Below are 13092 nucleotides of genomic sequence, written 5' to 3'. Positions count from 1 at the left end.
CGATGCCTCTTTAGTACTGTTGGATGCATTTTGCCATCCATTCAGACTTTGAGAAATCATGTTAACTTGCTGAGTCAACATTTTGTTCTGAGGCAATATGGCATTCAGAGCATCAAGTTCAAGAACTCCCTTCTTTTGAGGCATCCCATTGTTCACGAAATTCCTCTCAGAAGTATACATGAATTGGTTATTTGCAACCATGTCAATGAGTTCTTGAGCTTCTGCAGGCATTTTCTTTAGGTGAATGGATCCACCTGCAGAATAGTCCAATGACATCTTAGAGAACTCAGATAGACATAATAGAATATATCCAGAATGGTCCATTCTAAAAGCATGTCAGAAGGACACCTTTTGGTCATCAGCTTGTATCTTTCCCAAGCTTCATAGAGGGATTCACCATCTTTTTGTTTGAAAGTCTGAACATCCACTCTAAGCTTGCTCCGCTTTTGAGGAGGAAAGAACTTAGCCAAGAAGGTCGCGACCAGCTTATCCCAGGAGTCCAGGCTATCTTTAGATTGTGAATCCAACTATATTCTAGCTCTGTCTCTTACAGCAAAAGGGAAAAGAATGAGCCTGTAGACTTCAGGATCTACTCCATTAGTCTTAACAGTCTCACAGATCTGCAAGAACTTAGTTAAAAACTGGTAGGGATCTTCTGATGGAAGTCCATGGAACTTGCAGTTCTGTTGTAGTAAAGCAACTAGTTGAGGTTTCAGCTCAAAATTGTTTGCTCTAATGGTAGGGATTGAGATGCTTCTTCCATCAAATTTGAAAGTAGGTGTAGTATAGTCACCAAGCATCCTCCTTGCATTATTATTTTCGGCTGCCATCTCCTCTTCTTTTTCAAAAATTTCTGTAAGGTTGTCTCTGGATTGTTGTAATTTAGCTTCTCTTAGTTTCCTCTTCATAGTCCTTTCAGGTTCAGGATCTGCTTCAACAAGAATGTTCTTGTCCTTGCTCCTGCTCATATGAAAAAGAAGGAAACAGAAAATAATAATAGGGATCCTCTTTACCACAGTAGAGAGATTCCTTTATGTTGGTAGAAGAAGAACGGAATAGAAGAAGGAAAAAGTAAGAATCCAAACACAAGGGTGAAAATAGGTTCAGATTCTTGAGATGAAGATAAGTGTTAGTAAATAAATAAATAAATAGAAGAAGATGAGGGAGAGAGAATTCGAAAATTAATTTTGAAAAAGGGTTAGTGATTTTCGAAAATTAAGAGAAGAAATAAAATTAAAATTAAATTTTGAAATAATTAATTAATTAAAATAATTTTGAAAAAGAAAGATATGATTTTTGAAAATTAGAGAGGGAAAAGTAGTTAGGTGGTTTTGAAAAAGATAAGAAACAAATAAAAAGTCAATTAGTTAGTTGAAAAAGATTTGAAAATCAATTTTGAAAAGATAAAAAGTTAGAAAAGATATTTTGAAATCAAATTTTTTGAAAAAGATAAAAAGATATGATGGAAAAGATATTTTGAAAAAGATTTGATTTTTAATATTATAATTTGATTACTTGACTAACAAAAAACTATAAGATATGATTCTAGAATTGACAGATTGAACCTTTCTTAACAAGAAAGTAACAAACTTCAAATTTTTGAATCAATCACATTAATTGTTAGTAAAGTTTTCAAAATTTTGAAATAAAGATAAGAAAAAGATTTTGAAAATTTTAAAAATTTCAAAAATAATAAAAAATGAAAAAGATTTGATTTTTGAAAAAGATTTTGAAAAGATAAGATTTTTAAATTTGAAAATTTGACTTGACTTATCAGAAATAGCTAAGTTTTAAAAATTTTTTGACTAAGTCAACTCAAATTTTCGAAATTTATGAGAGAAAAAAGGAAAAGATATTTTTTATTTTTGAATTTTGAATGATGAGAGGGAAAAACATAAAAATGACCCAGAACATGAAAATTTTTGGATCAAAACCAATGATGTATGCAAGAACACTATGAATGTCAAGATGAACACCAAGAACACTTCGAATATCATGATGAACATCAAGAACATATTTTTGAAAAATTATTGTTGCAAAAAAAAACATGCAAGACACCAAACTTAGAAATCTTTCATGTTTAGACACTATGAATGCAAAAATGCACATGAAAAACATCATACAACACAAAACAAGAAAATTTAAAGATCAAACAAGAAGACTTAACAACTTGAAGATCATGAAGAACACTATGAATGCATGAATTTTCGAAAAATGCAAGAACAAGATGAATATGCAATTGACACCAAACTTAAAACATAACACAAGACTCAAACAAAAATCACAAAATATTTTTGGTTTTTATGATTTTATGATTTTTTTGTATTTTCTTTCAAAATTTTATAGGAAAAAGAAAATAAGAAATTCAAAATTTTTAATAAGAATTCCAGGAATCTTTCAATGTTAGCCTAAAGCTCCAATCCAAGGGTTGGACATGGCTTAATAGCCAGCCAGCTTTAGGATATAAATAAGGCATGCAACAGCTGATACTTCATCCAACTCCATATACATTCCTTTTATGTTGACAGGTGGAAGCCTTAATCCCAAAGAATTTGGCTATGGCTTTACAGCCAGCCAGGCTTCAACATGTTACCATGAAACTCTAGAATTCATTCTAAAAAATTTAGAATAATTTTTGAAAACAAAACGAAAAATTTTTTTGAAAGAATTTTGAAAAATATTTTTTTTTTAAATAGAACAAAAAGAAATTTACCTACACAAAGAAAAATTGACAAGAACAATTTGAAGATCAAGGAAAAATAAAGAGCATGCAATCCAAGAAATTGATCACGGATGCAAAGTACTATCTTTGGGATGAACCATATCTCTTCAAGAGATGTGCAGACGGAGTAATCCGTAGATGTGTGCCTAAAGAAGAAGCACAGAAGATCCTCTGGCACTGCCATGGATCACAGTATGGAGGACATTTTGGAAGTGAGCAAACAGCCACGAGAGTCCTCCAATGTGGCTTCTACTGGCCTACTCTCTATAAGGACTCCCGAGTGTTTGTACTTAATTGTGACAGTTGCCAAAGATCTGGCAATCTACCTCACAGTTATGCCATGCCTCAACAAGGGATCTTGGAGATTGAATTGTTTGATGTATGGGGCATTGACTTCCTGGGGCCTTTCCCACCATCACACTCAAACACTTATATTCTGGTGGCAGTGGATTATGTATCCAAATGGGTGGAAGCTATTGCAACACCCACTAATGATACTAAGACAGTGCTGAAATTCCTCCAGAAATACATCTTCAGCAGATTTGGTATCCCTAGAGTACTAATCAGTGATGGGGCACTCATTTCTGCAATAAACAGCTTTACTCTGCTTTGGTTTGATATGGAGTTAGCCATAGGGTGGCCACTCCATATCATCCCCAGACAAATGGGCAAGCTGAAGTCTCTAATAGAGAACTTAAAAGAATCCTGGAACAGACTGTGATTAACCGTAGAAGGGATTGGGCAAGAAGCTTGGAGGATGCTCTGTGGGCATATAGAACAGCATTCAAGACTCCTATAGGGACCTCTCCATACCAGCTTGTGTATGGAAAAGCCTGTCACTTACCAGTGGAACTGGAACATAAGGCCTACTGGGCAACCAGATTCCTAAACCTTGATGCCAAGTTACCTGGAGAAAAACGATTGCTCCAGTTAAATGAGCTAGAGGAGTTCAAACTCGATGCTTTCGAGAATGCAAAAATTTACAAAGAGAAAGCAAAAAGATGGCATGATAAGAAACTGTCATCCAGAGTCTTTGAGCCAGGGCAGAAAGTTCTGCTGTTTAATTCTAGGCTCAGATTATTCCCCGAAAAAATTGAAATCCTGGTGGAGAGGTCCATATGTGATTACAAGTGTATCACCATATGGATACGTGGAGCTTCAGGATAATGATTCTAACAAAAAGTTCATTGTTAATGAACAAAGAGTTAAACATTATCTTGAAAGCAATTTTGAGCAAGAATGCTCAAAACTGACACTTGATTAAAGCTCAGTAATAGTCCAGCTAAAGACAATAAAGAAGCGCTTGCTAGGAGGCAACCCAGCCATTTACAAAGCTTATTTGTTAATTAATTGATTTTTACAGGTTTATGTCAATTATCTTCAAGGTAAAATAGCAATTGCTTGAGTTCACAAAGTTACAGAAGGATTCGCAGGATAAAAGAGCAAAAAGAAAGCTCACTGGTGCGAAAGAGCAAGTAAGAGCTGTTTTGGGTGTTGAACACCCAAAAGAAGCATCTACTGGGTGTTCAACGCCAGTAAGGATAGCCATCTGGGCATTAAACGCCAGAAAGAAGCATCTTTTGGGTGTTGAATGCCAGAAAGAAGAACCTTCTGGGCGTTTAACGCCAGATTTACCGCGTCTTGGACGTTCAGAAAAATGCCCAGTGACAAAGGAGTTCCTGGTGTTCAACTCCAGCTAGAAGCAATAGCTGGGCGTTGAATGCCCAGGAGAAGCTGCAAATGAGCGTTAAACGCCCAAAACATGCAGCGTTTGGGTGTTTAACGCCAGGATTATGGGGAGAAGGTAAATTCATTTTTACTTCACATTTTTTTCAATTTTCATATTTCAATTCATGATTTCTTGCATAAACATGCTACAAACTCTCATCCTTCAATTCCAAAAATTTTAATCCTAATTTCTAAAATCCGTTTTTCAAAAATATCAAATGTATCTTAATTCATAAACACAAATCCTTTTTCAAACCCCATCCAACTTCTTTTCAAATTTTTTTTCAAAACTCAATTATCCTTTCAAATTAATCACAAATCTTTTTTTCTAAAATTCAGATTTATCTTTTTCAAATATCTTCTATATCTTTTCAATTTTCAATTATATCTTTTTTCCTATCGTATTTATCTTTTACAAATCATATCTTCTATTTTATCTTTCTTCAAAATTTTTGAAAACACACCCTCTCCCTTTAAATCCACATTCGGCCTCTCTCCTCTCCTCCACAATTCGAAAACTAGCTCTCCTTCTATCCTTCTCCTTTCTTTTCTTCTGCTTGAGGACAAGTAAACTGGTGCACGAAATTGCAATCAATCTTTTGCAATTCCGCACAACTAACCAGCAAGTGCACTGGTTCGTCCAGGTAATACCTTACGTGAGTAAGGGTCGAACCCACGGAGATTGTCGGCTTGAAGCAAGCTATGGTTATCTTGTAACTCTTAGTCAGGATATAAATAATTCTCAGGTTTAATTGTGAAAAGTGGAAGAACATGAATTAAATACTTGTTTTGCAGTAATGGAGAACAGGTTGAGGTTTTGGAGATGCTCTATCTTCTGAATCTCTGCTTTCCTGCTGTCTTCTTCTTCATGCAAGCAAGGCTCCTTCCATGGCAAGCTGTATGTATGGTTTCACCATTGTCAATGGCTACCTCCCATCCTCTCGGTGAAAATGTTCAACGCGCTCTGTCACAGCACGGCTAATCATCTGTCGGTACTCAATCAGGTTGGAATAGAATCCAGTGATTCTTTTGCGTCTGTCACTAATGCCCAGCCCTCAGGAGTTCGAAGCTCGTCACAGTCATTCAATCCTTGAATCCTACTCAGAATACCATAGACAAGGTTTAGACCTTCCGGATTCTCTTGAATGCCGCCATCAATTCTAGCTTATACCACGAATATTCTGATTAAGCAATCCAAGAGATATTCACTCAATCTAAAGTAGAACGGAGGTGGTTGTCAGGCACACGTTCATAGGTGAGAATGATGATGAGTGTCACGGATCATCACGTTCATCAAGTTGAGGAACAAGTGATATCTTAGAATGGAAGCAAGCGTGATTGAATGAATGACAATAGTAATTGCATTAATCCATCAAGACACAGCAGAGCTCCTAACCCCCAACCATGGGATTTAGAGACTCATGCCGTAGAAGGTACAATATGAAACGTGTAAAGTGTCATGAGGTAAAGATACAATGTCAAAAGATCCTATTTATAGTGAACTAGTAACCTAGGACATACATAAATGAGTAAATGACGTAAAAATCCACTTCTGGGGTCCACTTGGTGTGTGCTTGGGCTGAGCATTGAAGCTTTCATGTGTAGAGACTTATTCTGGAGTTAAACGCCAGCTTTTGTGCCAGTTTGGGCGTTTAACTCCAACTTTTGTGCCAGTTCCAGCGTTAAACACCGGAAATTCTGAAGCTGATTTGCAACGCCAGTTTGGGCCATTAAATCTCGGGAAAAGTATGGACTATTATACATTGCTGGAAAGCCCAGGAAGTCTACTTTCCAACGCAATTGAGATCGCGCCAATTGGATTTCTGTAGCTCCAGAAAATCCCCTTCGAGTGCAGGGAGGTCAGAATCCAACAGCATCTGCAGTCCTTTGTTAGCCTCTGAATCAGATTTTTGCTCAGGTCCCTCAATTTCAGCCAGAAAATACCTGAAATCACAGAAAAACACACAAACTCATAGTGAAGCCCAGAAAAGTAAATTTTAAATAAAAACTAATAAAAACATACTAAAAACTAACTAAAATGTACTAAAAACATACTAAAAGCAGTGCCAAAAAGCGTATAAATTATCCGCTCATCACATCACCAAACTTAAATTGTTGCTTGTCCCCAAGCAACTGAAAATCAAATAGGATAAAAAGAAGAGAACATACTATAGACTCCAAAATATCAATGAAACTTAGCTCCAATTAGATGAGCGGGACTAGTAGCTTTTTGCTTCTGAACAGTTTTGGCATCTCACTTTATCCTCTGAAGTTTAGAATGATTGGCATCTATAGGAACTCAGAATTCAGATAGTGTTATTGATTCTCCTAGTTAAGTATGATGATTCTTGAACATAGCTACTTTATGAGTCTTGGCTGTGGCCCAAAGCACTCTGTCTTCCAGTATTACCACTGGATACATACATGCCACAGACACATAATTGGGTGAACCTTTTTAGATTGTGACTCAGCTTTGCTAAAGTCCCCAATTAGAGGTGTCCAGGGTTCTTAAGCACACTCTTAGATCACATTTTTTTTGAATTCACTGCTTTTTTCTTGCTTCAAGAATCAATTTGATAATTTTTCAGATCCTCACTAACATTTCTCCTTTTTCATCATTCTTTCAAGAGCCAACAAGTTTAACATTCTTTGATCAACAAAATCAAAAGACATATGCACTATTCAAGAATTCGTTTAGAAAACAAAAAGTATTGTCACCACATCAAACTAATTCAACTAGTTTCAGAGATAAATTCGAAATCTTGTACTTTTTGTTCTTTTGTGATTAAAGCATTTTTCATTTAAGAGAGATGATGGATTCATAGGACATTCATAGCTTTAAGACATGAACCTTAAATTTTATTAATCATGAATTAAGAACAAGACTCAAAAATAAATATAGGATAAGACTAATAGTAATAGAAAAGAAAATTTTAAATGACTCTAAAATAGACTCCTAATGATAGAGGTCATCACAGAGTTAGGACTCAACAACCTTGATTTTGAGATGTGGATGATCCCTCAACTTGTGGGGTATTTGACCCTTCAAGGGAGAGCTTTTGGCGCTTCAGCTCCTGTAGCTCACGCCCCTGCTTCTCTTGTTCCTTCAGCAATTTGCAGAGCATGCAGTTTTGATTCTGCTGTTCTTCCTTAGTCTGTTCCATAGTTTCTTGCAGCTTGGCAACAGATGCTTCTAGGCTGGCCCAGTAGTCAATTTCAGGAAGTTCAGGGAGGAACTGGCTTCAGTGGAATTCTTGTTTGCAATTGTGTAAATCTCACAAGCAATCAGATGATGAACCTCCATTTCTTTTCCCAGCATAATGCAATGAATCATCACTGCTCTCTTGATAGTGACCTCAGAACGGTTGCTAGTGGGCAATATAGAACGCCCAATGAAGTCTAGCCAACCTCTTGCAATTGGTTTGAGATCTTCCCTCTTGAGTTGGTTTGGGACACCTTTTGAATTGGTTGTCCACTTAGTTCCAGGGAGGCATATGTCCTCTAGAACTTGATCCAACCCCTTATCTGCTCTCACAATTCTCCTATTAAAGGATGTGGCAATTTGAAGACCTCCCTTATTTTGTCCAGATGGAAGTAAATAATTATCCCTCTGACCATGGTTCTGTAGGTATGAAAAGCAGTTCCAGTCATTCTCTGCTTATCTGTCAGCCACAGATTCGAGTAGAATTCCTGAACCATGTTTCTTCCAACCTTTGTCTCAGGGTTGGTTAGAACTTCCCATCCTCTGTTTCGAATTTGCTCTTGGATCTCCAGATATTCATCTTCTTTCAGATCGAATCTGACTTCCGGGATCACTAACCTCAGACCCATTATTTTGTGGTAATGGTCTGCATGTTCTTTGGTTAAGAACTTCTCTTGACTCCAAAGATTCTTTGGATTATTCTCTTTCTTGCCTTTTTAATTGGTTTGTTTTCCTTTAGGAGCCATGATCTTGATAAATCTTGGCTTAGTGATCACGGAAAAGCACACTAAACTTAAAGGTTTGCTTGCCCTCAAGCAAAAGAAAGGAAAGAGGAGAGAGAGGAGGAGAGCAAATTTGAATGGTGGGGAGAGGGGGATGGCTGAATGTGTATTTATAAGGGAGGGGGAGAGATTTCGAAAATTTTGAAGGAGATTTGAGAAGATATGGAAAGAAATTGAGAAGATATTTGAGTTTTTGAAGAAGATTTGGGAAGGATTTGAAAGAGATTTGAAGAATGATTTAGAAAATTGTTTAATTTTTGAAATTTGAAGATGAATGATGAAAGTTTGTAATGTGTTTATGCAGAAAATTATAGATCAAAATAGGAAAGTTTGAAAAAATTTGAAGTGGAAAGCAAAATCTCTGTCCCCTACCTTTCTGGCGTTAAACACCAGAATGGATACCATTCTAGGCGTTTAACGCCCACTTGGTGGTCATTATGGGCGTTTAACGCCCAGCCAGGAACCCTGGCTGGCGTTAAACGCCAGAAACCCCTTCACTACTAGGCGTTTTGCTAAACACCCAGGATGCTGCAAACCTGGCGTTAAACGCCCAGAATGGTGCCCATTCTGGCGTTTAACGCCCAAAATGGTACCTTTACTGGCGTTAAACGCCCAGAATGGTATCCATTCTGGCGTTTAACGCCCAGAGCACGCTTTATTGGCGTTTTCTTGCCAGCAAGCTCCTTTTCTCTACTTTTTTCACTGAATCCTTCTGTAACTCTGTGAATTCCTTCAATTTTGATGATCAACCTTGCAGAATATGTATCAAACTTAAACAAAACAGATAACCTGCTAATGACTGGGTTGCCTCCCAGCAAGCGCTTCTTTATTGTCTTTAGCTGGACCTTTACTAAGACTCATTCAAGCCTCCATTTTGAGCATTCATGCTCAAAATTACTTTCAAGATAATGTTTAATCTTTTGTTCATTAACAATGAACTTTTTGTCAGAATCAATATCCTGAAGCTCAACATATCCATATGGTGACACTCCTGTAATGACATAAGGACCCCTCCACCGGGATTTCAGTTTTCCTGGAAATAGTCAGAGCCTAAAGTTGAAAAGCAGAACTTTTTGTCCTGGCTCAAAGACTCTGGATGACAACTTCTTGTCATGCCACTTCTTTGCCTTTTCCTTATAAATTTTTGCATTTTCAAAGGCATTGAGTCTGAACTCCTCTAGCTCATTTAGCTGGAGCAATCTTTTTTCACCAGGCAGATGACAGGCCTTCCCATACACAAGTTGGTATGGAGAGGTTCCTATAGGAGTCTTGAATGCTGTTCTGTATGCCCACAGAGCATCATCCAAGCTCTTTGCCCAATCCTTTCTAGGCAATAACAGTTCGTTCCAAGATTCTTTTTAGCACTCTATTGGAGACTTCAGCTTGCCCATTTGTCTGTGGATGATACGGAGTTGCTACTTTGTGGCTAATTCCATATCGGACCATAATAGAGTACAGCTGTTTATTGCAGAAATGAGTGCCCCCATCACTGATTAGTACTCTGGAACACCAAACTTGCTGAAGATGTGTTTCTGGAGGAATTTTAGCACGGTCTTGGTATCATTATTGGGTGTGGCAATTGCTTCTACTCATTTAGATACATAGTCTACTGCCACCAGAATATAAATGTTTGAGTATGATGGTGGGAAGGGACCCATGAAGTCAATACCCCATACATCAAACAATTCAATCTCTAAGATCCCTTGTTGAGGCATGGCATAACCATTAGGCAAGTTACCAGCTCTTTGGCAACTGTCACAGTTACGCACAAACTCTCGGGCATCCTTATAGAGAGTAGGCCAGTAGAATCCACATTGGAGGACCTTAGTGGCTGTTCGCTCACTTCCGAAATGTCCCCCATACTGTGATCCATGGCAATGCCATAGGATCCTTTGTGCTTCCTCTCTAGGTACACATATGCGAATCATTCCGTATGCACATCTCTTAAAGAGATATGGCTCATCCCATAGGTAGTACTTTGCATCTGAAATTAATTTTTTTCTTTGCACCCTGCTGTACTCCTGGGGTATGATCCTCACAGCTTTATAGTTTGCAATGTCTGCAAACCATGGAGCTTCTTGAATGGCAAAGAGTTGCTCATCTGGAAAGGTCTCAGAAATCTCAGTAGAAGGGAGGGACGCCCCAGCTACTGGTTCAATTCGGAACAGATGATCAGCTACCTGGTTCTCTGTCCCTTTTCTGTTTCTTATTTCTATATCAAACTCTTGCAAAAGCAATACCCACCTTATGAGCCTGGGTTTTGAATCCTGCTTTGTGAGTAAGTATTTAAGAGCATCATGGTCAGTGTACACAATCACTTTTGACCCTACTAAGTAGGACCTAAACTTGTTAATGGCATAAACCACTGCAAGTAACTCGTTTTCTGTGGTTGTGTAATTCTTCTGTGCATCATTTAGAACACGGCTAGCATAATAAATGACGTGCAGAAGCTTGTTGTGCCTCTATCCCAACACTGCACCAATGGCATGGTCACTGGCATCACACATTAGTTCGAATGGTAATGTCCAATCTGGTGCAAAGATAACTGGTGCTGTGACTACCTTAGCTTTCAGAAGGTCAAATGCCTGCAGACAGTCCTTATCAAAGATAAACGGCATGTCTGCAGCTAGCAGATTACTCAGAGGTTTTGCAATTTTTGAAAAATCCTTTATAAACCTTCTGTAGAATCCTGCATGCCCCAGAAAGCTTCTGATTGCCTTAACATTGGTAGGTGGTGGTAATTTTTCAATTACTTCAACTTTTGCTTGATCCACCTCTATTCCCTTACTTGAAATTTTATGCCTAAGGACAATAAAGGTTGCAGGAGCATTACACAGACCAAAAGGCATCCTCCTGTAGGCAAACACACCAGAAGGGCAAGTAAATGCTGTTTTCTCTTGGTCCTGAGGATTTACTACAATTTGGTTGTAACCTGAATAGCCATCCAAAAAGCAATAATATTCATGACCTGCTAGTCTCTCTAGCATCTGGTCTATGAATGGTAAAGGAAAATGATCCTTTCTGATGGCTGTATTGAGCCTTCTATAGTCAATACACATACACCACCCTATAACTGTTCTTGTGGGAACCAGTTCATTCTTTTCATTATGAACCACTGTCATGCCTCCCTTCTTGGGGACAACTTGGACAGGGCTCACCCTAGGGCTATCAAAAATAGGATAAATAATCCCAGCCTCTAGTAACTTAGTGACCTCTTTCTGCACCACCTCCTTCATGGCTAGATTTAGCCGCCTTTGTGGTTGAACCACTGGCTTGGCGTTACCCTCCAATAAGATCTTGTGCATGCATCTGGCTGGGCTAATGCCCTTAAGATCACTTATGGACCACCCAAGAGCTGTCTTATGTGTCCTTAGCACTTGAATTAGTGCTTCCTCTTCCTGTGAGTTTAAATCAGAGCTTATAATCACTGGAAAAGTGTCACCTTCTCCGATAAATGCATACTTCAGGGATGGTCGTAGTGGCTTGAGCTCGGGTCTAGGACGTTTATCCTCTTCCTGAGGAATTTTCAAAGGTTCTTGTATTTCCTCTGGTTCCTCTAGGTTAGGCTGAACATCTTTAAAGATATCCTCAAGCTCAAATTCGAGACTCTCAGTCATATTGATCTCTTCTACTAAAGAGTCAATAATGTCAGCGCTCATGCAGTCATTTGATGTGTCTGGATGCTGCATAGCTTTGACAGCATTCAACTTGAACTCATCCTCATTGACTCTCAAGGTTACTTCCCCTTTTTGTACATCAATGAGAGTTCGTCCAGTTGCTAGGAAGGGTCTTCCTAGGATGAGAATTGCACTCTTGTGCTCCTCCATTTCCAGCACTACAAAGTCAGTTGGAAAGGCGAGTGGCCCAACCTTGACAATCATGTCCTCAATTATGCCTGATGGATATTTAATGGAGCCATCAGCAAGTTGGAGACATATCCGGGTTGGTTTGACTTCTTCAGTCAACCTAAGCTTTCTGATAGTAGATGCAGGTATTAGATTGATACTTGCTCCAAGGTCACATAGGGTTGTGTTGGTACAAGCACCTTCTAATGTGCATAGTATCATAAAGCTTCCTGGATCTTGAAGCTTCTCTGGTAAGCTTTTCAGAATGACTGCACTGCATTCTTTAGTGAGAAACACTTTTTCAGTTTCTCTCCAATCCTTCTTATGACTTAAGATCTCTTTCATGAACTTAGCATAAGAAGGTTTTGCTCAAGTGCCTCTGCAAACGGAATCTTTATTTTAAGAGTCCTTAGATAGTCTGCAAAGCGGGCAAAATTTTTTATCCTATGTCACTTGGTGGAGTTTCTGAGGATAAGGCATCTTGGCCTTATATTCTTCAACTTTAGTTGCTGCAGGTTTATTTCCTACAGAGGTGGTTGGAGAAGCCTTTTTAGAGGGGTTACTATCAGCACTCTCAAGTGTCTGATTCCTCATTGGCATTTGAGCGCCAAGATTGGGTGAGGAATGGGCGTTTAACGCCAACTTTCCCCCCTTTCTGGCGTTTGAACGCCAGAACTAGGCAAGGAATGGGCGTTTAACGCCAACTTTTCCCCCTTTTCTGGCGTTTGAACGCCAGAAGTATTCCTCTCTGGGCTCTTACTGTCCTCAGAGGGATTTTGGGCAGTGGTTTGGTTATCCTCTATCAATTGTTCC

The 13092-nt window shown here is 38.5% G+C and overlaps 1 non-coding gene across 1 annotated transcript; it reads left to right on the top strand.

Moving 5' to 3' along the window:
• The first annotated feature begins 329 nt into the window (after positions 1-329).
• LOC127742907 (small nucleolar RNA R71) lies at positions 330-437 on the top strand. The gene has a single exon (XR_008004262.1). It is a non-coding gene; the product is annotated as a small nucleolar RNA R71 (small nucleolar RNA).
• Positions 438-13092: the final 12655 nt, after the last annotated feature.

Source organism: Arachis duranensis, chromosome 1, assembly GCF_000817695.3.
Source record: "Arachis duranensis cultivar V14167 chromosome 1, aradu.V14167.gnm2.J7QH, whole genome shotgun sequence".
Taxonomy (NCBI): domain Eukaryota; kingdom Viridiplantae; phylum Streptophyta; class Magnoliopsida; order Fabales; family Fabaceae; genus Arachis; species Arachis duranensis.
Note: the sequence above shows the minus strand (reverse complement) of the source record. Positions and strands in the feature narration are given on the sequence as shown.